The 26,120-nt window shown below is 41.5% G+C and overlaps 1 protein-coding gene across 1 annotated transcript in view; it reads left to right on the forward strand.

Annotated features, from left to right (window-relative positions):
- The first annotated feature begins 4,362 nt into the window (after positions 1-4,362).
- LOC145536274 (uncharacterized) overlaps positions 4,363-26,120 on the forward strand; it is a 401,900-nt gene continuing 380,142 nt past the window's right edge. Inside the window, exons 1-3 of the mRNA XM_081565321.1 lie at positions 4,363-4,425; positions 10,086-10,173; positions 14,813-14,915. The gene's annotated coding sequence lies outside the window, so the exon portion shown is untranslated. The remainder of the gene's footprint in view (positions 4,426-10,085; positions 10,174-14,812; positions 14,916-26,120) is intronic.

Below are 26,120 nucleotides of genomic sequence, written 5' to 3' on the forward strand. Positions count from 1 at the left end.
GCTTTTTAATATGCTGTCTAGGTTGGTCATAGCTTTTCTTCCAAGGAGCAAGCATCTTTTAATTTCATGGCTGCAGTCACCATCTGCAGTGATTTTGGAGCCCCTAAAAATAAAGTCTGTCACTGTTTCCACTGTTTCCCCATCTATTTGCCATGAAGTGATGAAAAAAGGCAGAGGAGCCAGAGATCAAATTGCCAACATCCACTGGATCATCGAAAAAGCAAGCAAGTTCCAGAAAAACATCTATTTCTGCTTTATTAACTATGCCGAAGCCTTTGACTGTGGATTGTGGATCACAATAAACTGTGGAAAATTCTTAAAAGACATGGGAATACCAGACCACCTGACCTGGGTCTTGAGAAATCTGTATGCAGGTCAGGAAGCAACAGTCTAGAACTAGACATAGAAAAACAGACTGGTTCCAAATAGGAAAAGGAGTACATCAAGGCTGTATATTGTCATCCTGCTTATTTAACTTATATACAGAGTACATCATGAGAAACGCTGGGCTGGATGAAGCACAAGCTGGAATCAAGATTGCTGGGAGAAATATAAATAACCTCAGGTATGCAGATGACACCACCCTTATGGCAGAAAGTGAAGAAGAACTACAGAGCCTCTTGATGAAAGTGAAAGAGGAGAGTGAAAAAGTTGGCTTAAAGCTCAACATTCAGAAAAGTAATATCATGGCATCCGGTCCCACCACTTCATGGGAAATAGATGGGGAAACAGTGGAAACAATGGATGACTTAATTTTGGGGGGCTCCAAAAACACTGCAGATGGTGACTGCAGCCATGAAATTAAAAGATGCTTACTCCTTGGAAGGAAAGTTATGACCAACCTAGACAGCATATTAAAAAGCAGAGACATTACTTTGCCAACAAAGGTCCATCTAGTCAAGGCTATGGTTTTTCCAGTAGTCATGTATGGATGTGAGAGTTGAACTATAGAGAAAGCTGAGTGTGGAAGAATTGATGCTTTTGAACTGTGGTGTTGGAGAAGACTGTTGAGAGTCCCTTGGACTGCAAGGAGATCCAACCAGTCCATCCTAGAGAAGATCAGTCCTGAATGCTCATTGAAAGCACTGATGTCCTGAAACTCCAATACTTTGGCCACCTGATGCGAAGAGCTGACTCATTTGAAAAGACCTTGATGCTGGGAAAGATTGAAAGCAGGAGGAGAAGGGGACGACAAAGCATGAGATGGTTGGATGGCATCACCGACTCAATGGAGATGAGTTTGAGTAAACTCTGGGAGTTGGTGATGGACATAGAGGTCTGGCGTGCTGTCGTCCATGGGGTCGTGAAGAGTCGGACATGACTAAGTGACTGAAGTGAACTGATTGGTCCAGATGCCATGATCTTAGTTTTCTGAATGTTGAGCTTTAAGCCAACTTTTTCACTGTCCTCTTTCACTTTCATCAAGAGGCTCTTTAGTTCTTCTTCACTTTCTGCCATAAGGGTGGTATCATGTGTGTTTCTGAGGTTATTGATATTTCTCCTGGCAGTCTTGCTTCCAGCTTGTGACTCATCCTGCCCGGCATTTCACATGATGTACTCTGCATATAAGTTAAATAAGCAGGATGACAATGTACAGCCTTGATGTACTCCTTTCCTGATTTGGAACCAGTCTGTTGTTCCATGTCCAGTTCTAACTGTTGCTTCCTGACCTGCATACATATTTCTCAGGAGGCAGGTCAAGTGGTCTGGCATTCTCATGTCTTTAAGAATGTTCCACAGTTTGTTGTGATTCACACTGTCAAAGGCTTTGGCGTAGTCAATAAAACAGAAGGAGATATTTTTCTGGAACTCTCTTGATTTTTCAATGATCCAACGAATGTTTGCAATCTGATCTCTGGTTCCTCTGCCTTTTCTAAATCCAGCTTGAGCATCTGGAAGTTCATGGTTCGTGTACTGTTGAAGCCTGGCTTGGAGCATTTTGAGCATTGCTTTGCTAGCATGTGAGATGAGTGCAATTGTGTGGTAGATTGAACATTCTTTGGCTTTGCCTTTCTTTGGGATTGGAATGAAAACTGACCTTTTCCAGTCCTGTGGCCACTGCTGAGTTTTCCAAATTTAATGGCATATTGAGTGCAGCACTTTCACACCATCATCTTTTAGGATTTGCAGTAGCTCAGCTGGAATTCTATCACCTCCACTAGCTTTGTTCATAGCGATGCTTACTAAGGCCCACTTGACTTCACATTCCAGGATGTCTGGCTCTAGGTGGGTGATCACACCATCATGGTTATCTGGGTCATGAACATCTTTTTTGTATAGTTCTTCTGTGTGTATTCTTGCCACCTCTTCTTAATATCTTCTGCTTCTGTTAGATCCATACCATTTCTGTCCTTTATTGAGCCCATCTTTGCATGAAATGTTCCCTTGCTATCTCTAATTTTCTTGAAGAGATCTCTAGTCTTTCCCATTCTGTTGTTTTCCTCTTTTTCTTAGTACTGATCATTGAAGAAGGCTTCCTTATCTCTCCTTGCTATTCTTATCTCTCCTTGCTATTCTTTGGAATTTCCTGTAAAGATACAGTGGTGTGTTTTGTTAAGTTAATGAGGTGACCTTTGGACTGCACTTAAGGATGGGGGCTGGTTGTCAGTGGAGCCAACCTTGTGATTGGAGGGTTGGAAGGTTCAGTCCTACCTCCAACACCCCCTCCCTTGTAGAGGAGGGGCTAGAGATTGAGTTCCTTTGCCAGTAGCCAGTGATTATATCAACTATGCCTACCTAATGAAGCCTCCAGGGTTTGGGGAGCTTGCAGGTTGGTGAACATGTGGGAATTTGGGGAAGGTGACACCTGAAGAGGGCAAAGAAGCTCTGTACCCTTTCCCCATACCTTGCCATATGTGTTTCCTTCACCTGGTTGTTCCTGAGTTGTATCCATTTATAATAAATTGGTAAGCTAGGGAGTAAATTGGAGAAGGAAATGGCAACCCACTCCAATATTCTGCCTGGAGAATCCCATGGGCAGAGGAGCCTGGCCGGCTATAGTCCATGGGGTTGCAAAAGTTGGATATGACTTAGTGTCTAAACCACCAGGGAGTAAATGGGTTTCCTGAGTTCTATGAGCTGCTCTAGCAAACTGATGGAACCCAAGGAGGGGGTCATGGGAACATCTGATATATAACTGGTTGGTTAGAGGAATAATAATTCTGTTGTTGGTTTAGTCACTAAGTCGTGTCTGACTCTTGTAATCCCATGGACTGTAGCCTGCCATGCTCCTCTGTTCATGGGATTCTCCACGAGAATTCCTTCTCTGTACAAAAGTATAATAACTTGGGCTTGTGACTGGCATCTGATGTGGGAAGGCACAATATAGGACACCCAGTAGTTGTCCAGAGAATTGTTTCTTGGAGGTGGGTGGAAACCACCACCCCCACACTTTGAAATTGGGTCCAAAAACCCAAGAGACTTGTAGTTGCTCATGTGCGTGTGCTCAGTCGCTCAGTTGTGTCCGACTCTTTGTGACCCCATGAACCATAGCCCTCTCGGCTCCTCTGTCCATTGGCTTTTCCAGGCAAGAATACTGGGGTGGGTAGCCATTTCCTTCTCCAGGGGATCTTCCCATCCCAGGGATTTAACCTGAGTCTCTTGTGTTCCTGGGTTTCCCTGGTGGCTCGGTGGTAAACAATCCTCCTGTTGGTGCAGGAGATGCAGCTTCCATCCCTGGGTTGGGAAGATCCCTTGGAGCAGGAAATGGCAACCCACTCCAGTATTTTTTCCTGGGAAATCTCATGGACAGAGGAGCCTTGTGGGCTACAGTCCAGAGGGTCGGAAAAGAGTCGGTTAGGACTTAGCAACTAAACAACAGCAACAACAGATAGAGCTGCTTCTTAATCTCTGGAACCTGTGTCTATTTCAGTGATTACAGACACTGAAGAGAAGGCCGTGTGGCCACGAGGGCAGAGAATAGAGTGATGTAGCTGAGGTCAAAGGATGCCAGCAGCCAAGTTTGTGATAGTCTGATTCAGTAGCCAGAAGAAACTCATTCAGAAACTAATAAAATTACCGCTTATGAGGAATTACGTGATTGAAACAGAGTTCGGAATAAGAGTTTTTCATCGATGATCCTTTTATAGTATCTATTTTGTCAAAGAAGAGTGCATTTACATTTAAAATCTAAACTGTAAATCTCTCCTTTAATTCAAAGATTTCCTCTCTTCACAGCTCAGGCTGGGACCCTAGTCATGCAGACCACTGTGAGGAAGGGGAGTAGACAGTATTCTGGACTTCCACTTGCTCTGCTGTTCCGGCTGGCTCCTGACGTGGAGATTTAAGACAAAGAGCTTGGCTTTAGCACAGTCTGGCTATTGGTACCTCTGTCCAGGCAGCCAGCCCAACTACAGGCTCTTTATCTCACCACTTGTTTGCATGAGCTTTTTGGAGGCCTTCGCCCTGCCACATTCCAGGACCAAGGTGAGAAATGACTTCCTATGATTCCCCTATGTCTCCTTCCCTTTGAATCCTGAAGCTGATATGCAGTTCCCACAAGTCTTCCCAGGCTGAATAGTGCTGCCTTCTCTTCTTATATTTACATCATGAAAGGAGTTCAGTAGCTTTTTCACAGCAATGAAAATGAGTTTCAAGAGTATATCACCCACCTTTGGTACTCCATTCAACATCTGCCTTAACAGGTGATCTATTACACAAGCAATCAGAAAGTTCTGCCCTTTTCAATGCCAAAAAAAGGCAAAATGTTTCTCAATTCCTTTCAATGCCAAAGTGTTTCCCAATTCCCTTCATTTGCATCGCCACCGCCTTGTTCAGGCCACATCTTTCGCCTGGATTGTTGTGGTGGCTCCCTAACATTGCCTGCTTTGCAGTGCTCTGGTCCAATCTACATCCCAAACAGGAACCAGAATACTCTTTCCAAACACAAATCAGATCTTGTCACGTCCTGGTTCAAAACAAGTCAGATGCTTCCCACTGACCTCCTAGTGAACCCCTTGACATGATCTTACAAGACCATCGTGATCTGGTTGCTGTGTATAATACTTCTTCAGCATTATGTGGCATCCCCCTCTGCCTCCCCCACTGCTCACTAATCATCCCATTCCTTCTTTCCTAATCCTGTCCTCTTATTTATTTTCCCTTTCTGGCAAATACTAGTCAATCAATATCTCTTTCTTCCTCTCTCCCTATCCGGGCTCCCCTCCTAGCCTTCCCCCGTCTTGTTCCATAGCCTGATGTAATCTTCCCTCCATTCCTTACTGGTATACATCCTACTTCTCCTTTGTGTCACAATTTAAAGCCAGTTGATGGGAAAAGTCTTTGCTAATCCCTCAAGACTAGGTTAGAGTCACGTTTTATATATTCCCACAACTATTGAACTAATTTTATTGTATTGTAATACCCATCATGTGGGAATTATAATTTCCCATCTCATTTGTTTTTTTTTGTTTGTTTGTTTGTTTCCCAACTAAAAAGGAAGGTCATTGAGGGCATGGACTTTTAATAATTTAATCAGTAGGAGGTACAGAATAAAAATGTGATCATTGGAGGTCACATACATGAATAAAACCTAATAGAATTTAATATCAAAAGTAACAACTATTAAATGCAAGGAAGTGGTAATAAATAGCATTTGTTAGGGTACAAATCCAGTTAGACCTAGATTTAACCTCCTTGAAGGTTTAATCTAGAAAAGACAACTGAGAAATGTAGATGGCAATAATCTCAGCTGTCTAAATTTTTACATAAAAATAGTATTTTATTACTAAAATGCATTTTATTACAGTTATATAAGATGTTAACGTAAGAAGAGTTTGGAGGACTGGTATACAGGAACTCTATATAGAAACTCAGGGCTTCCCTGGTGGCTCAGATGGTAAAGAAACTGCCTACAATGCAGGAGATGTGGGTTTGATCCCTGGGTCAGGAAGATCCCCTGGAGAAGGAAATGGCAACCCACTCCAGTATTCTTGCCTGGAAAATTTCATGGACAGAGGAGCCTGGTGGGCTACAGTCCACAGGGTTGCAAAAGAGTTGAACATGACTGACCGACTAAGCACATACAGGAACTCAAATTTAAAAGTTTTAAAAATGCTTCTTTTGCATGCATTCTTTCCTTAGCTATGTAATCCCCTTCAAAAAAATGAATTCCACAAATATGTCAAGACAAAAGAGAACACTTTTCAAAGTTAATACTGATCTAAAAATTCAGATATACATATTTGAAGTACCTAAAATATTCTATTCATTGTTTTACCAAAATATAATTATGTTGATCTGTTACAAATTTCTTTTATTGCTATAAAAATAAATGCATATACAGAAAATTGATATTTTTACCATATACAGCTTTGAGTCTCAAAATTCCATAAAGCCTACAATGGCTAAAATATTATTTAGATAAGAAACTGCCACATCAATTTAGTTGAAATAAACTACAATTTTACCACAATTCAGTAGTAGGTTATATGCCTCAATTACAGAAAACCCTTGAGAGAGGAAAAAAAAATCATGAAAAGTGAAGCCCCATAATGAGGGTATAAGCTTGATAAAAGCCAGTAAAACAGGGAAAAAGACATCTATATAATTTCATGTTTTCATTATATATCTATATTCAGAAAATGCTGCCCTCTAACAAATTAACCCTCTGTCATACAGCTGACAAATGATAATGACATATGACATGACATGGGACTTCCCTGGTGGCTCAGATGATAAAGAATCTACCTGCAATGTGGGAGACCTCAGTTCAATCCCTGGGTCAGAAGATCCCCTGGAGAAGGGAATAGCTACCCACTCCAGTATTCTTGCCTGGAGAAACCCATGAACATAGGAGCCTGGGGGGCCACAGTCCATGGGGTCACAAAGAGTCAGACACGACTGAGCGACTAACACACTTTCATGACATGACATAGAATATAACAGAATAAGATAAAACACTGAATGTGATATATGATATCAGTTCAGTTCAGTTCAGTCACTCAGTCGTGTCCGACTCTTTGCAGCCCCATGAATCGCAGCACGCCAGGCCTCCCTGTCCATCACCAACTCCTGGAGTTTACCCAAACTCATGTCCATCGAGTCGGTGATGCCATCCAGCCATCCAATGAGTCAACTCTTTGCATGAGGTGGCCAAAGTATTGGAGTTTCAGCTTCAACATCAGTCCTTCGAATGAACACCCAGGACTGATCTCCTTTAGGATGGATTGATTGGATCTCCTTGCAGTCCAAGGGACTCTCAAGAGTCTTCTCCAACACCACAGTTCAAAAGCATCAATTCTTTGGCGCTCAGCTTTCTTCACAGTCCAACTCTCACATCCATACATGACCACTGGAAAAACCATAGCCTTGACTAGACGGACCTTTGTTGGCAAAGTAATGTCTCTGCTTTTTAATATGCTGTCTAGGTTGGTCATAACTTTCCTTCCAAGGAGTAAGCGTCTTTTAATTTCATGGCTGCAGTCACCATCTGCAGTGATTTTGGAGCCCCCAAATACAAAAGTCTGACATTGTTTCCACTGTTTCCCCATCTATTTGCCGTGAAGGGATGGGACCAGATGCCATGATCTTAGTTTTCTGAATGTTGAGCTTTAAGCCAACTTTTTCACTCTCCTCTTTCAGTTTCATCAAGAGGCTTTTTAGTTCTTCTTTACTTTCTGCCATAAGGGTGGTGTCATCTGCATATCTGAGCTTATTGATATTTCTCCCAGCAATCTTGATTCCAGCTTATGCTTCTTCCAGCCCAGCATTTCTCATGATGTACTCTGCATATAAGTTAAATAAACACGGTGACAATATACATTCTGGAATAATCATCTGTTTAAATAATTAGGTTAAATTATTTAAACAGATCATTATTCCAGAAGGTTCTCTTTTAGTCTGCTACAAATTTGTATAGTCACATAACCAGGGCATGTTAAACTAATGTCAAGTGATATTAAGTGGGGCTTTTCTTATTGTCTGGGGTGTCCCATGAATCTCCCAGAGCTGAGACCAACAGGTGTCAAATGTCTAGTCACTCTCTTGTCAGGTAATGACTGAATCACATAAGTGGTTGGTTCACTGCCCACCTCCTACCTCCAGCTTATTCAGGAGAAACCCAGAGAGACTTATTAGAAAAAGTAGAGATTTCTCAAAATGAAAAGAAATGAGAACAACCGGATATTTTTGTTTTCTTCCTCATCAGAAAGGAAACATATTTTGTTTTCTTCTCTCCTCCTTCAAAGTTAGGTCAGGGAGATCAAGGCGGCAACAAGAAACTCCTTTGGGGAAATGGGTGCATAGGACTAGGAAAGAAGGAATGGGATGATTAGTGAGCAGTGGGGGAGGCAGAGGGGGATGCCACATAATGCTGAAGAAGTATTATACATAGCGACCAGATCACGATGGTCTTGTAAGATCATGTCAAGGGGTTCACTAGGAGGTCAGTGGGAAGCATCTGACTTGTTTTGAACCAGGAGGTGACAAGATCTGATTTGCATTTGGAAAGAGTATTCTGGTTCCTGTTTGGGATGTAGGTTGGACCAGAGCACTGCAAAGCAGGCAATGTTAGGGAGCCACCACAACAATCTAGGTGAAAGATATGGCCTGAACAAGGTGGTGGTGATGCAAATGAAGGGAATTGGGAAACATTTTGGCATTGAAAAGGGCAGAACTTTGTGATTGCTTGTGTAATAGATCATCTGTTGAGACAGATATTGAATGAAGTGCCCAAGGTGGGTGATGCCCTTGAAACTCATTTTCATTGTTGTGTAAAAGCTATGGACTCCTTTGGTGATGTAAATATAAGAGGACAAAGCACCACTATTCAGTATGGGAAGACATGTCGGAACTGCATATGTGCTCCCCAAGATTCAAAGTTAGGAAGACTTATAAACTCGGGCCAGAAAGACCTCTTCTGCAAACCAGCGGTAGAGACAGACAATGGGATCCTATAAATATAGTGAGTGAGCAAAGGGGGCTTGTGAACAGAGACCAGGGCAGGTTTTGGAGTTTATGGAGAAGGGCTGGTTTAGGCATAGTCTATGGCTTTAGCTGGAGGCTCCTCCAGACCTAACCTCCCAAGCTATTACGGTCCATGATGTGGCAAGCCTCGTAGCCTGAGATGGGCTGTTGACCAGACTTTCCAGCAGAAGTCAACTGTATAGAACTTGTTTACAACTGCAAAATTGTGGGAGAACTCTGACAGAAAGCAGTTCTCTACTTGCTTCTCTGGTGAGTGTCTGTATGAAAAACTAATCCCATACTTTGTGTCCTGGTCCCACCACCTCTGGGTAAGGCCCTGGAGGCTGTGGTCAATTGTGGGGAGATGTGATATGGAGGGAGGAAATGGACTTGCTGTTACCAGCAGGGGTAGAGCCTTGGATGCATAATTGTTCATGTCTGTATTGTTTTCAGTGATGGTGAAACAGGTGACACTGGTCCTAATTGGGTGTTAGGAGTGAAGGAGAAGGAGGAATAAAGGATGTTTCTTAGGATTTTGTTTTGGGATCTGAGTCAACAATGGCACCATTCCCAGACATGTGGAATTTACTTTCTATCCATGTCCTGTACTTGGCTAGGTTTTTATGTCTCTCTCCAGACACCAGTTAGTAACTAGTATTTGCATAGCGCATTACCATTTTTCAAGAGTTTTCACACATTATCAAATGTGGTGCTTTCCAGTGTCCTAGAAGTTCACTGGACAGTCCACTATTTCTCTTTATTATGATAAGGAAATTGAAGCTCAGAGAGGTGGAGTGAGTTGCTCAAGGTGGTAAGAATTCCAACTGAATATTACCACCTGAAGATTGAGTCCAGTTCTTCTAATTTGTTTGCTTGGTCATTTATATATCCATTCTTTATTTCTTACACAAATATTTACTGGATGCTCCCTAGACCAGTTACAGATACTCTCTGGAGATACAAAGACGTGCATGAAGGGCCTTCCCTGAAGGTCTGGTGCAGTCAGATGTGTTCACACATAAGAAAAACACAAGTAGATTTCTTCAAAAGAGTAGAGATTTTGTAAGGGTGCAGAGGAGTTCACGTGAATGATTTGTAGGAGATGTCAGATGAAGAGGGAAGAAAGACACACCAGGCAACTGCTTTTTCTTACTGCATGCTCTATGGTTCTCTGATTTCAGAATCTTGAATATCACTGAGAGAAGTGTGGAGTTAATGAGACTGAATTTTACCTTTTATGAAAAATTTGGAAAGAAGGACTGAATTGAGGTAAAGCATTGTTTTGTGCAAATGGTTAAATTTAATGAATAAATTGTTCCTTTAAAGTTATTTTTTAAAAGTCAGCTATGTAATAAAAGGAATTACATTTCCAAGATGGGTAATTTTCTCTATTGTATTTCACAGTTTGAACTCAGAATACTAAACATTCCTCCAAATTACAAAGCAGAGGAAATAGAAGTTTCATAACTAACAAATGAAAAATCACAACTGTTCACCAGGGTAGAATGGAAATCTATTTGGAGGAAGTGAAAATATGGTGGTCCCGTTGATCCTTAGTGGAAAAATATTATGACATTTCTATGCAAAGAGAAGTTACAAAGTTAGACCGTTCTATCCTGATTCAGTTTGAGCACTATTCCTCTCCAAAATTAAATGGTATAACATGCCATCCATTCATATTGAATTGGATGTCCTCTGGATTTTCTTGCATCCTAATTTATGTCATTTCTATACCTCCACACCCATCTTTTTGTATCAGCTAATTGATGAGAGACCAACACTAACTTCCCTCTCCCAAGCCCTGTGCTGCCTCTAGCACCATCTCTACCATGAGGAAGATTTCTCCATCATCCCAACTCTACACAGCCCAATCTTCTCTTTTCCCTTTAAGATATGAGTCTAATTACTTTGCTGTTGGTAGTAACAGTAAGAGCATTGTTAGAAATGGCAAATGAATCATCAAGTGGAAAGAATATGATTTAGACTGACCCATCTCTGAAGCCAGAACCCTGCCAGTGACACAGGGTGTGACTCCTCTGTTGTGATGCAGGGAAGAGACCCTGCTGTGGACAGAGGGCATCTGGGCTTTAGTCCTGGCTGAGATCCTAACAGGGCTCTCTTCCAGGGTGGTCCACCTCACTTGAATCTAAAATGCAAACACTGAGGCCTTTGTCTCAGTAAATGTTGACCAAGTTAATGAGGCCCTGGAGCAGACCCCTAACCTGTCTGGTTCAGTCGCTTAACACATTGGAAACGTTCCTTTGAAGGCGTCTCTGTCCCTGGAAATGAATTGCCACTGGAAATGAATTGATCTCTGTCACTCAGATGGTTTCATCTATCTGTTTGTTGGTAAATCCTAAATTCAGAATTAATAGCCTCTTCTTCTGTGTCTCCTCCCCCCTCTCCTCCCTTCCCCTCCTCTTTTCTCTTTCATTCCTAACAATAGACCTTTTGCATTCCCCGGCTTTCCATCTCAAGAATCCGTGGACTCCTGGGAACTGCTCTGGACTATAATTTTTCGTGTTAATCCTTATAGAAGAGAGAATAGAGAAAAAGCAAACACAAAACAAAAACCCAAACAAAACACAAAACCAGGAAACAAAACCCAGGTCCCTCTGACTTCTTCAGCCGATGGCCCTTCTTCTGTGTCCCATCTATTCTTCAGTCCTCTCAGTTCTTCTGTTTAACAAGCAACCTCTCAGATCAGCTCCTTTCCACTTCCAGCTCCAGTCCTCATTATTTCACATTTTACTTATTACACTGAACTGTTCCTTGGTCTTCCTGACTTTGCTTTTTTCTCTTTTGTTTTCTCTGTTCTGTTGCAGATTAGTCTCCCTGGAGATCTATTTTTGTCTTGATATCTCCTTTCTTCTTGGCGAGTAGGAGAGGGTGGCACCCTTTGGTGTACTAATTCATATGCAGAGTCTCCCTGCAGGCACTCTGAGTCAGCCATCCAAGGGCCCCCTGGTCACCTGGCTGCTCTGCTTTCCACTCCTGACGCCCACATCTAGACCTGCAGAGCCTAAAGCATAGCCACTTTAATTTATTTAGTTTTATTTGATTCATTTTTAAATTTAAGAACTGAAGCACTTTTGTCAATGTGGATGGGAATATTAACAGGGAATGATTTTTAGTATTTGATTAAGTTGTAGGGAAACTTTTATGTATATGTATTTGCAACAACTCAGGTAGGTGAATTCATCTTTTCAATTGTAAATTTTATAGAATCTAAGTACAGATTATTTCTGATGAGTTTAACATCCAAATTGAGGTATGCTATAAGTAGATTTCAGAGACTTAGTAAAAAAATGTAAAATATGGCATTAATAATTGTTATATGGAGAGTACATACTGACATAATATTTTATATGTATTGAGTTAGATAAGATCTATTTTAAAAGTGAATTTAATCTGCTTTTTACTTTTTTTTTAATAGGGCTGCTAGAAAATTTTAAATTACACATGCAACATATGTTATATTTCTATCAGACAATGCTAGTCTAGAACAATTGGGCCATTTTATGTATTCTCTCTTCAATTTAGATTTTCCAGGGCAGGTTAAATTTTTAATATTTCTTGTAACCACCCCCTCCATCTTCGTAAATAATTCATAACTGTTAGATAACCTGTTCGAGTGAATGATTTAGAAAATGTGATCTAGTCTTCCAGCCCCTTCTAGTGTTTTCTAACATTGTTCTCTGCATCTGGAACATCCAACTCAGATGACCTGTCCCACCCTACCTTGACCATCCTTGACCACATGCCATGGGTTGATGTCTCTTCTCTCTTAATTCCCAGAGCATCCAGATTTAGTTTCTACACACTCACATTCATTGCCACTCTCCACACCACTTTTCATTGTTCTGACTTCTTACATGTAAAACTTCCCTTCTCTTCTAGAAAATTCAGTCACTGAGTCAAGCATCATGCTTTCTCTTTCATTTGACCCATCTACCAGATTTAAACTATGATTTCCTTTTTGAGCAACACAAAGGCTCAATAAGGACCAGTGCAAGAATATTCCATATAGTTTAATTGTACCCTTACCAAGTTGCCAAATATTAAACTTGGCAATTATAATAAATTAAGGAAATAGATTTATAATTTTGAAGATGTGCTGTAGTGGAAAAGGAGTTTGCCATGGAGTCAGCAAGCTAAGATTTTAGTTCTATTCCTGCCTCTCTGGGCACCTGACCTTGGACAAATGTACTTCACCTTTCTAGAACTTTCTTCATATAGAAAACAGATAAACTCTAAGATACATTGCAAATCGCATGTTTTATAAGTCTGTGATGGAAATCTTTCTCAAATGCCTTGCATACTACTCTGAATTTTTAAAATAGAACATGCTGAGAAGAAATTAGCATTTTTTAAAATGTCAGAGTCATTATTAGGGATGTCAATTATTATACACTGACAGTGTAATGCAGCTAAGGGGTTATTGTGATGTGTATGACTGCTTACTCTCCAGAGCAGTGGTTTGTATTTGTTAATTAATGTCTGCCCTTTAATGTCCTCTTCTACTGTCAGACTGTCACCTGTCACTTATTGCTAACGCTGGTCTTGCCTGTATTAATACCTTCCCTGTCCTCATCCCATGTAATTTGGGATTCCTAACCTAAGGTGATGTTGGGAAACCCAATCATGAGGAGCTTGTTTGACTTCTGTCTGAAATTGGGAATTTAGTCCCTCAACAACCATTTATTGGGTCCCTGTACCTGTGTGCAAGGCACAAGATGGTGCAGGGGCTGAAGAAGAAATCATTTGTGAACCATCTGCACAGTGAGAAAAGTGTCTGAACTTCAGTGCAGAGGGTTTGTAGGCCTTTTCTTCACTTGTTAGTTTCCATCTCCTGTCCTGATGGCCAAGTTTCCCAGACAGGTCACCTATAGATAATAGAGGACCTAAGGATAATGATGGTTAATCAACACAGTGAGGAACTCTCACGGAAGTGTGCAAAGAGACAGAACAGAACAGAAAGTCCAGAGATAGGTTCCATGTGTGTGCTGGAATTGGGTATATACAAAAGTAGTTTCCCAAGACACAGAGAAAAGCATGGGTTATTTAGTGTCTCATTTAATTCCTATAAAAAAACCTTGTGAACCAGGTAACACTGTTCTCCCCACTTTATAGATTAGACAAAGAGAGGTTCTGAGATTTGTCTAAAGTCTCCATGGTAGATATGGGAGAAAGTGTATTATCTTTGGTCTGTTTCTCCCCTTCCTTAGTACTGAGTCCCATTATATGTTAAATGATCTGAACACTTCTAGAGGTCCAGAGAAACAAATAGAAAAGCAGTTCTCGATCAATAGTAATTTTACCTGCCAGGGACATTTAACAGTGTCTAGAGACATTTTTGGTTCTCCAAACTGAAGTGGGAGAAATGCTATTGGTATCCAGTGGATTGAGACCAGGGATGCTGCTAAATGTTCTGCAACACAGGACAGCTTCCAAGGATGGTCCAGCTCTAAAGGTTAATAATGCCAAGGGTGAGAAACCTTACAATAGATAAAAAGAAAGCTTAATCCTTCTCTAGTATTGTGGATTGGATTAAAATGAATAATTGTTTGAAGTCTGTTTTTATTTCTTTTATTTTTCTTGGTCACACCATACTGAAGCAAGGAACAAATAGGAGGAAGGTGGGAAAGAGCTTCTGATGCTTGAAAATACCTGGACACATTTTTATTTTATCTTTTCTATAGAAATACGAGTAAAATCTAAAGATCTGCTACATTTCTGTAGCAAACAATACTAATATTTGCCACCAAGATTTCTCATCTCTTTGGGGGCTGTGGTAAGTGGTGGGGGATGTGTTCAGCACATGCCTCTTGCAGTTAGGTGTAGTCATGGGACTGAAATGGGAATTATGGGTGGAAGCCTGTTCATGATTTCCATGCTCTCATCCTAGACCGCAGCAACCATGGGAGTGTATATTGGTATGGAGAAACCATAATATCAAGCGATGTGGAAAACTGCACCAATGGAGAACAGCAATCCCGCCCAGTCTCCAGGTCTGCTAGATTTTGCATTAGTAAGAACCAATCTTTTATTGTGCTATATTACTGAGAATTTTGAAATTATTATTGTAGTGTATTCTAACTTATCCTGACTAATACATCCAAGTTAATTAGCAAGTACTCTGGGATTCTTGAACCCCACCCCCCCAGCCCTGCCAAATTTCTGGGGTGTTGCTTTTGCCTAGGGTTTCAGGATGTATTGATATTTTACATATGGATTCATTCATACTGCTTTCTCAAATTCCGATTAGCAGTGAGGTCCTAGAAAGATGTTAGTCTTTATAAAACTCCAGTGAGTCGGCAGTAAGCACCAAATGTTCTCACACATAGTTTCTGGGACTGCGTGTGAAAGAGTATATTTTTTAGACTTTGAAAAATACATTTTTATGTCTGAAATTATTTTTGTTGACATTAAAATATGTCCTGAATTGTGACATCTCAAGCTTGATGGCTTTTACCTACTCATTATATAAATTCTGTTATGTAAGCTAGAATGTAAACCTTATTTCGTTTACCTGAGTTTCTAGATTAGAGATTGTGAAAATTCTAGGACCATGGTAATCAACCTCTCGTCTTCTGTTCCACACATTTCTTTCTCTCTTTCTCCCTAATTTGAATCAAAACCATGTCATTATTTCTCTCACCTGTTGGAAACGGTTTACCTTTTTTGGTAAGGTAAGTCTTCAGAAACCAAAGACCAATCTTTTTAAGTTATCGTCAGTCCCCTTGTAACGTTATTTTATATCTATGATCCGGCATGCTTTTTACCACCCCCTTTCTATAAGTTTATCCATTTTAACTTATATCTCACATATTTATTATTGCATTTATTTACCTGCTCAAAAGCATTTATTTACTTCACAGCAATCCTTAAACTTTACTATGAGCTATAACTGTAACATAAGGGTCAGCTGCCTGTAGGAGTTTCTTCTCCTTTTCCTTGGATGTCAAGTAAACTGCCCTGAGGTGCAGCCCCTTGAGTGGGAGAAAATCTAACATGCTGACTAAAGATATCCAGGCTCTTCTGTACACCTGACTTTCTTGTGGTCGGTCCACACTGTGGCCTGTTCCCCTGTCACCCCTGGCCAGACAGGGCAGCACTGTCTATGTGCACACACGCATCAGCAGACTCTGATGGAAGGTGTTGGGGCACCGGAGGGGCTGCAACTCAGGTCAAGATGAGCCATACAACATTGCATCATGGGCACGCCGCTTCTGAAGCATGCTGTGGCCATCCTCATTACCGGGAATTGCTCAGTGGGTGTCTTTTTTTTCAGACATAGCATGTCACTGTGATACTGGGCTCTCCTTCATTTTCACACTCTCCTAACACAGTCTCTACCCTACTCCTTTCTCAGGGCTCCCTCCATCTCTCTCTCAAGCTCTCCTCACCTCACTCCTGTGAAACCCAGAATCCCCCCTCTAGTATGTCCTGCACTTTGACTTTCCTAATCTTTAACTCAACCCTAGTCCAGCTTCTTCATTTTATTTTTTATTCTGTTTCTTTTTGGCCACACAGCTTGTGGGATCTTAGTTCCCCAACCAGCGATTGAACCCCTGTTCTCAGGAGTGAAAGCATGAGTCTTATTTTTTTTTTTTTCAATGCTCAGTATATGGTTTTATTATCAACAACCAGGACTGACTTGAATTGACAACTGATTCTGTTATATAATAGTTTCAGGAAGAATTGCTACAGAGCATTGTTTGTCAAACTAATATTATCAAATATGTAAACATCTCTCCATATTAAATTCCTTATGGAAAGCATCCCTATCTAGCAAGCTAATTACTTGCTTATTTAAGTGTACATTTTGTAATTAGAATATATTGAAAGGTTATGTTACTTTGTGGGAGTCTTACTAAGATATCATGTGGATCAGATAAATATTTGGGTGTCCTGCTTTAAATTTTGTCTAAGTGAAAGTCTTTTAGGGATATTGATCTATACATTTGGCGCCAGCATCTTATAAATGTCTTTATGTTAACATGGCACCTAATCTCTTTCTGAGCAAAATCTTAGCTCTGGCTGGGGATTTATTTCTTGGCCTGTCTCTGCAAGTATCAAAACTCATTTTTAGGAATACCTGATTTTTCGACTCCTTGTTCTAATTCCTAACCCAGCTTAGTTGAACCAAAGCATATAGCTGTATCCTTCACAGGTGCATAGAATAGCTATTTTCCAACTGATTTCAGGAAATATAACCCCAACTTGTAGCTTCATCGTAATTATCAAATCCTTATTTAAGAAGGATTGTCCAAAACCATGCAGTTTATTGATTCCTTTAGATGTTTTGAAATTCATACCTTGACTGCTGAAAGCTACATTTTTATGCCACATTGTTTTAACTTTCATAAAATTGCTTTTACAAAATTGTGTTTTACTTTTATCCTCTGTTCATCTTGAAGAATAGAATACAGAAGAGTTCGGTGAATCCTGCTAATAACAATGATATGTTGATAATAATCATGATAATACTCATTATTAATTATATGATGATAATTCATGAATTCGAAAGCATGAGTCTTAACCACTGCATGACCAGGGAATTCTCCTGCTTCTTTATTTGATAAACTTCAGCCAGAGATTCTGCCAAATAGAGGCCATCTACTCTGGGTATACACCCTTTGGAACCACAGGCTTTCAGATTAGTGTTTTCTTTTATCTAGCACATTGTTAGAAATGGAAGTTCCGAATTTCTAGAACAAGAAGAAAGCTATATGAGGCCTCCAGGCTTTTGAGGAGCGGGAGAAGGAGTAGAGAACTTCGTGGCAAAAAAAGTAGCATGTGAGAGCACAAGAGGCTTGTTGATCTGTAGCCGATGGGGTCAGAGTGGTCAGAATGGCCTGTGCAGTGGAGGCTCTTGGGAAGTATCATGTGGGCAGAAGAAAGCTTTTGAAAGAAGTAAAGGAGCAGAATGCCATGCTCAAAACTACATTCTAGAAAGATTTCTCTGGCTTGGGTCAGAGGGCCACGGTGTCGAGTCAGAGAGAACAGTTATAAGACTTTGATCACAGAAGGAGCTATAGTGACTTCCCTGGTGGTCCAGTGACTAAGACTCTGTGCTCCCAATGCAGGGGGCCTGGGTTCGATTCCTGGCCAGAGAACTAGGTCCCATGTTCCACAGCTAAGAGTTTGCATGCTCAATAAAGATTCTGCATGCTGCAACAAAGATCAAAGACACTGAGTGTTACAACTAAGACCCAGTATAGCCAAATAAATAAGTATAAAAAAATTTTTAAAAAAGAAGGAACTATAAAATGAGAGGGCTATTGCAGGACAAGGGTAGTGGTATGAAGTGGATTTGAGAGCTATTGTGCAGTGGGATTGAAGGGGCTCTGCAACTGTGTAGGTGGATTATGAATCAGTGAGAGGATGAACCTGGCTTGAGCAGAGGACGGGTGCTGGTGCCCTCGCCTCAGAGGAGGAGGAGCACTCTGCAGAGGGCAGGGGTTGGGGAAACCATGGATTTAGTTATGCCCATGGTGCTTTTGAGGTACCAGTACACCCTCTCAAAGATGTTGAATCAGCAGCTGTAGACCCTCAGATACCAGTGCCCATGCAGTTAGCATGCTTGGTTTTGAATGTTCTTAAGGAGCATGACGGGGCTTCCCTGGGGGCTCAGACAGTAAAGAATCTGCCTGCAATGCAGGAGACCCAGGTTCAATTCCTGGGCTGGGAAGATCTCCCGGAGAAGGGAATGGCAACCCACTCAAGTATTCATGCCTGGGAAATCCCATGGACAGAGGAGCCTGGCGGGTGACAGTCCATGAGGTTGTAGAGTCAGACACGGCTTAGCAACCAAACCACCACCACCACCACCACCACCACCAAGCATGACATTGCTCTACAACACAAATATATATCAGGAGGTGACGGGTAATGCTTAAGGGTTAAATCACTGGTGCTTAAGGGTGAATCATGTAGCCTAGGAGTGAGATTCACACATTCTACTTTTTGGGGGATCAGGAGAATTCAGGAAGGATGGGTTCAGAGATAAAAGCCAGAAGTGGTGGCTACTACGGTGAGAAGGAGGTGACAATAAATACCATCTGAGCCTATGGAATCTGAGTGGACAACATGACATAGAAAAGCCACTATAAAGTCAGCACTGGAGCTTGGGTGGTATCAAGACTGGAGCTGTAGGTTAGCAAAACCGAAGTGGGATTCCTTTTGCCAAACTGCAGCCTTTGATGTCTTGATTTCTTTCCTCTGCTAAACTGTGTGGAGCCAAGAAGCACGCCCTCACCTTTTGAGTTTGCTCACCTTTCTTCAAGGCACCCCTCACAATTGGCAGAGGCAGGTAGTTGTTTAACAATCTGCAGAGGGATTGAGGTAATGAATTTGGAAAAGAGGATGAAATCTAACACAAGTCAGCAGAACTATATCTGTTATGTCTGTGCCAAGGATGAAAAGCAAGCATGGTGTTTAAAGTCAGAAACATACAAATTTTTTTACTTCTGACACTTTTTCTGATTTTAACTTCACTAATATCTACATGATATTCCCTGTGCCTTCCTCCCCTTCAGCTCCCCCCCCTTAAAAACAACTCTGCATGAGTTTCTTCTCCTCTCCAACACTCTTCTGCCCCCAACCCCACCCTCCACCCTACCTACACACAGCCAAAGTTATTACTGGGTATTTTAATTTGGAAAGGCATTTGAAAATGTAATTTCTTCATTGATGAGGAAACATATGGTGATCATTTTAAAATATTGAGTGGTGAAGGAATTCCTGAGGTCTCAGATGGTAAAGCGTCTGCCTGCAACGTGGGAGACCCGGGTTCAATCCCTGGGTCGGGAAGATCCTCTGGAGAAGGAAATGGCAACCCACTCCAGTACTCTTGCCTGGAAAATTCCATGGACTGAGGATCCTGGTAGGCTACAGTCCATGGGGTCGCAAAGAGTCGGACACGGCTGAGCGACTTCACTTTTAAGACAACAAATTAAACTGGAGTCTTGTTCTGCAATAACATTTGCCAGGACCAGGATTATTGCTGAAGTCCAAGTGGCATGTCTGTTTTGCCTCAGCTCCGTACATGCCCATGGCTAATCAACAGACAGATCTCGAAATTGCTGAGTGATCTGCACATCTTGTCCCTAGGAATAAATATCACTCCCTTTGGGAGAGCTCAAGGCTGAATGAGTCATAACCCAGTCCTTTTGGTGTGTACAAAACAGTAGCTTTCTTGGAGTCAGAGACAAATTCGTGACTGACTCTTTTCCACCAGTGCAAATGCCTTGGCTCTCAAAATGAAGCTTGGTTTTCATATTCTGGAAAGAAGAGAATTTATTCAAGTCTTAGCAGGACCTCAATCTGAAGATAACAGCACTGGTGCCCTAATTTTTCCAGAATTTCTTTTACTCAGTGCACGCCAAATCTTTTCTTCTTCTGAAATATATTTTCAAGGACTATAGTAGGAACCACTGCCTGGTGACTTTAAAGGAAAACATTCATTGATTTAAGGCCTATAGATTTCTTGAGTTGTTTGATTGCATTTCAGCTTAGAAAGCAAAAGAGGGTACCAAATTCTCTTATCTAATATCCTTATTCATTTGGTTGTCCTGTACTCACATGAATTGATTTTAGCCCAAACAGAATTTGTCATCTCTGTCCAGTGTTGCTTCTCCTCCCATAATTCCTGTCCTAATAAATAGTACCACCACCCATGGACATCAGTTCAGTTCAGTTCAGTCGCTCAGTTGTGTCCGACTCTTTGTGACCCCATGAATCGCAGCATGCCAGGCCTCCCTGTCCATCACGAACTCCCGAAGTCTACCCAAACCCATGTCCATAGAGTCGGTGATGCCATCCAGCCATCTCATCCTCTGTCATCCCCTTCTCCTCCTGCCCCCAATCCCTCCCAGCATTAGGGTCTTTTCCAATGAGTCAACTCTTTGCTTACTTGCCCCATGGCATATGGGATCTTCCCAGACCAGGGATCCCCTGCATTGACAGGCAGATTCCTAACCACTGAACCACCAGGGAAGTCCTCCAGATTCTCTTGATTCTATCTCTTTAATCTGTTATTTTCTCCTCTGCTTTCCCGCACCAGTGTAATTAAAGTCCCGACCATGTCTTACCTGATCTAAGGTAATAGTGTTCTATTACCTGCTTCCAAAAGCTTACCATCCCTGATCTCAGCAATCAGCCTTGTGGTCCTTACAAAATGACCCTTCTATGTTGCAAATCTGATTGTTTTATTACAACTTAAGACCCCTCGATGGTTTCCAGTGACTACCGAGTAATGTCTGAACTCTAGTGTAACTGCCAAGGCTTTTCCTCTATGACCTGGTCTCTGCCTTCACTCCTTACCCCATGGTCTGACATTCTGCCATGTGACCCAACGTTTCAGCCACATCATATGATGCCATGCCATCCTATGACATGCCAGGCCCCATGGCCTCACCATTCCTTTCATGTACCCTGCATTTTCCATTCTCAGCCTGGAGGGTCATTCCTCCTCCTCTCTGATGGGGAAACTCCTAGTTATCTTTTAAGAACATTCTATCCTTGATAGCAGCTACCTTGTTTTTCTCAAAAGCACTCACATTACCTTACAGTGGTACTATCTGAAATGTCCTGCTTTGCTGTCAGTCTGGGAACACCTTTGGGAGGAGCCATGATCCATTTCTCTTTGACCCTCATGCCTGAATAGCCACAAGAAGAGACTAAGACAGGTCATGTGGCCACAGTCCAAAGGTTTCAAGGAAATTACCGAGCTCTGAAAGGAGAATAAGCCACAAAGCTCTTCTTATTGTCCATCATGCTTTTTTCTTTATGTTTCCTAGGGACTGGAGTCTTTGCAGCTTATTTTCCCTAGCAGGCACCAGTGGCCTGGGGACATAGTGTTAATAAAAAGAAGTGGAGATGGGGTGGCTGTGTTAACTGTGCATGGGGCTAGTGGTCTTTTAGATGAAAGGGAATTTGGGAATCATGATTATGCTTTGAGCTCTGTTTTTCAAACGTTTAAAAACATGATCCCCCCCACCACCAGAAGGATATGCAGTTTTGTTATGATCTAATACACATAAACGCATATACAAACATACGCTGGAAAAAAGAAGTGAAAGAGACATGGTTACCTTTCCTATACGGCAGGCATTCTGATGTTTCAGTTCTAATTAGTCTAGCCTGGTCTATTCTGTTTTTTAAACATTCTGGTTACGACCTAGCAAGTGAGGTTTCAATTCTCCAGTGGGTTGGGATCCCTATTCTGAGGAATCCTGTTGCCAGTGCAGCCTCTCTCTGACTCAGGTACCTGCTTGTATGTAGATGAAGACAGCCACATTCCCAGAGGCCCTGCTGACAAACAGCTGTTTGTGGGAGGGAGCCACGCATGGTTGGTGGCATCAGTATCAAACTGAGGATGAGAATTCCTTGCAATTTTAGAGAACTGAAAGAAATGTGCAGTGCAGCTCAATTCTAGCTCTCCCAAGAGCAGAATACAATTGCCTGATTAACAGCTCCTGAGCTCAGTCACTGGAATGGCCGAAGACTGACTCTTGGGTCACAGGGATCTGGAAGCCTCCTCTATGGCTCCAGCAGTTGAAACCACTTCCAGCAGCCACACCGGGCGGGGCTCGGTCTCATCAGTGTTGTGCCTCTGTTTTGGTAATTTCCACTGCTGTGGCTCACTGTGCAGACCAGGCTGACTGACAATTAGTGTCTGAGTTTGTAAACAAAGCCTAGGCAGAATTTAAATCCCTTACTAATGAGCAGTGATGTTTGTCAAGAGAACACTGTTGTTTATTCCATTGGATTTCACCTGCAAAAATCTTGTTTGGTATTTTCACAACAACGTGAAAGGGGAAAAGGAAATGAAAGATCAAGGCAGAGGCAAACAGGGCAAAATGACAAGTAGTAGAACTTTCAAGCCAAGTCATAAATGAACTTAGTTTATCATTAGTTAATTTAATCTAATTATTTATTGATTAAAACATGTATCTGTTGTTCTGCCAAGCAGGTACAGAATGTATATAAGTTCAGTGGAAGAGGAAATTTTAGCTAGTATCTATTTTCCATGCTTCCTGTATTCCTGTATTCAGCTGTTGTAACCGAGTACTACCAACCAGGTGGCTGAAAACAATAGAAATGTGTTCTCTCTCTCTCTCTCTCTCTCTCTCTCTCTCTCTCTCTCTCTCGCATTGTGGAGGCGAGAAGCCTGAAATCAAGGTGTCAGCCAGGCCCTAGGGGAGGGTCCTTCCTTGCCTCTTCCTGACTTCTGGTGGTTTGCGCAGTCCTTGACTTTCCTTGGCTTGTAAATGCATTGTTCCAATATCTGCCTCTGTCTTCACATGGTATTTCCCTGTGTATCGCTGTCTCCCCAAGGTATTCGTCTCTCTGTCCCTCTCAGCACAGGGTGACAGTGTTTTTGCTGGTATAAAATTCTCAAAAATTTGTCAGTCTTCAGATGAAATGCACAGGCGTTTGAGCCATTAGACGAGAATCCTGCACAGACCTTTCTTGGATCACAACCTCTCTATTCCTGGCTTTTGCTGAGATGGTTGATTGGATCCATAAATCGTATGTCCAGTCCCTTTAACAAACTGTTGTCTGACCACACTCTTGATGTTCTTACACACTTTCTCATTTTCTGCTGCTCTCTGAATTGGCTGAAAAATTTCCAAATCAAGTGCTGGTCACTTTTTGCTGATCAGTTCTTTCTCAATTTGTCCCTTTCCTCTAGCATTTTATCATAAGCAGCAAGGAGAGCACCTTCCACACTTGGCTTAGATATCTCCTCAGCCAAATATCCAAGTTGATCACTTACGAATTTTACTTTCTATAAAACTCTAGGACACAATTCAACCAAGTTCTTTGACTCTTTTTAACAAAGATTGTCTTTCCTCCACTGTCCAATAACATTTTCCTCATTTCCATCTGTGACCACACTAGAGGCACCTTTAATGTTCGTATTTCTATTATCATTCTGTTCATGATGACACTGTGTATTCTCAGAGATAATAGAAGCTTTCTCTACTGTGTTCCTCACATCCGTCTGAGCCTTTACCAGAATCACCTTTAATGTCCAGATTCCTACCAACCATCTCTTCAAGGCATTCTAGGCTTCTTCTGTTCAGCTCCTCAAAATTCCCCAATTTCAAACAGTTTCCACATTTTCAGGTATTTGTTACAGGAACACCCCACTTCCACATACCAAAATTTATATCTGTCAGGGATCTCCAGAGAAACAGAACTAGTAAGATGTATACAGATATGTTACGTGTTTGTTTGTGTGCTCCGTCACGTCCAACTCTTTGTGACCCCATGGACTGCAGCCCACCAGGTGTGGGATTTCCCAGGCAAGATACTGGAGAGAGCTGCCATTTGCTCCTCCAGGGGAGCTTCCTGACCCAGGGATTGAACCCAAGTATCTTGCATCTCCTGCATTGGCAGGTGGATTCTTTACCACTGCACCACCTGGGAAGCCCACAGATATGTTAATCTGTATCTAAATATCAAATATCCCCATCTATATATGTATATCTATCTAGTTTCGCAGGATGGAAACACAGGCAGCAGTTGATGTTACAGTCCTGAGGCAGAATTTCTTCTTCAAGAAGCCTCAGTTTTTGCTCTTAAGACCTTCAATCCATTAGATGAGACTTAATCAGATTATGAAGGGTAATCTTAAAGTCAAGTGATTACAGATGTTAGTCACACCTACAAATACCTTCACAGAAACATCTGAATTAGTGTTTGATTAAATAACTATAGCCTAGCCAAGTTGATAAATAAAACTAGCCATCACACCCCCAAAGTCAGACTTGGTCATATTCTGTTATGAATTATCACTAAGTATCTGATCCTTTATAAACTTGAAGTATCATTTGCTAATATGTTTATGGGAGAAAGCAAAGAGGAACTAAAGAGCCTCTTGATGAGGATGAAAGAGGAGAGTGAAAAAACTGGCTTAAAACTCAATATTAAAAAAACAAAGATCATGGCATCTATGGGGTGTCATCACTTCATGGCACTTCATGGCACATTTGCTGTCACTTAATGGCAAATGGACGGGAAAAATAGTGGAACCAGTGACAGGTTTTATTTTCTTGGGCTCCAGAATCACTGCAGACAGTGACTTCAGCCACAAAATTAAAAGACACTTGCTCCTTGGAGGGAAAGCTATGACAAACCTAGACAGTTAATTAAAAAGCAGAGACATCACTTTACCGACAAAGGTCTGTATAGTTAAAGGTATGGTTTTTCCAGTAGTCATGTACAGATGTGAAAGTTGCACAGAAGGCTGAGCACTGAAGAACGGATGCTTTTGAACTGTGATGCTAGAGAAGACTCTTGAGTCCCTTGGACTGCAAGATCAAACCAGTCAATCCTAAAGGAAATCAATCCTGAATGTTCATTGGAAGGACTGATGCTGAAGCTGAAGCTCCGATATTTTGGCCACCTGCTGTGAAGAGCCAACTCATTGGAAAAGACCCTGATGCTGGGAAAGATTGAGGGCAGGAGGAGAAGGGGGCGACAAAGGATGAGATGGTTGGATAGCATCACTGACTCAGTGGACATGAGTTTGAGCAAACTCCGGGAGATAGCGAAGGACAGGGAAGCTTTAGTGTGCTACAGTCCACGGGGTCACAAAGAGTTGGACATGACTTAGTGACTGAATAACAACAATGAGTTTGAGGCTTCATACTTAACCAGAAGTCTCTTATATTTGTTTTACTTTATATAGCCTTCCTTTGTGATACATATGATTTTTAAAATTCTAGGTATTAAATGCTCTTCTCTTGAGTATCAGGGCTCTATGTAAAATATACTGCTTGGTTTTTCTCATTAAGAAAGTATTTTGATTGTTTCAAAAAAATTTAATGAAATTGAGTTCTTTATCAGAGGAAGTTTTCACACCCACTGGCATGGTATGATGCAACATTAGGGCTGGCGAAGTGCAAATCACAGGGCTGTGTGCTTGCTTGCTGAAGGCTTACTATTAAGAGACAGAAGAGTGGATGCATATGCTAGAGGGAACACTTGGCTGCCCATTAGAATTACCTGGACAGCTTAAAAAAAAATCCCAAGCTGATTAAATCAGAAGGGCTAGGGGTGGTAGGTAGTCACCCCTCCTTTCTTCAAGAGGTAAAACTTAATTCCTTCAGCTCATTGAGAGTAAGCTGGACTTAGTGACTTGCTTCTACCAAGAATATTTGGCCGCAGTGACTGTATGTGACTTCCAATAATACTGT

This window comes from Giraffa tippelskirchi, chromosome X (assembly GCF_054371585.1).
Source record: "Giraffa tippelskirchi isolate mGirTip1 chromosome X, T2T-mGirTip1v1.2.pri, whole genome shotgun sequence".
NCBI classification, from domain to species: domain Eukaryota; kingdom Metazoa; phylum Chordata; class Mammalia; order Artiodactyla; family Giraffidae; genus Giraffa; species Giraffa tippelskirchi.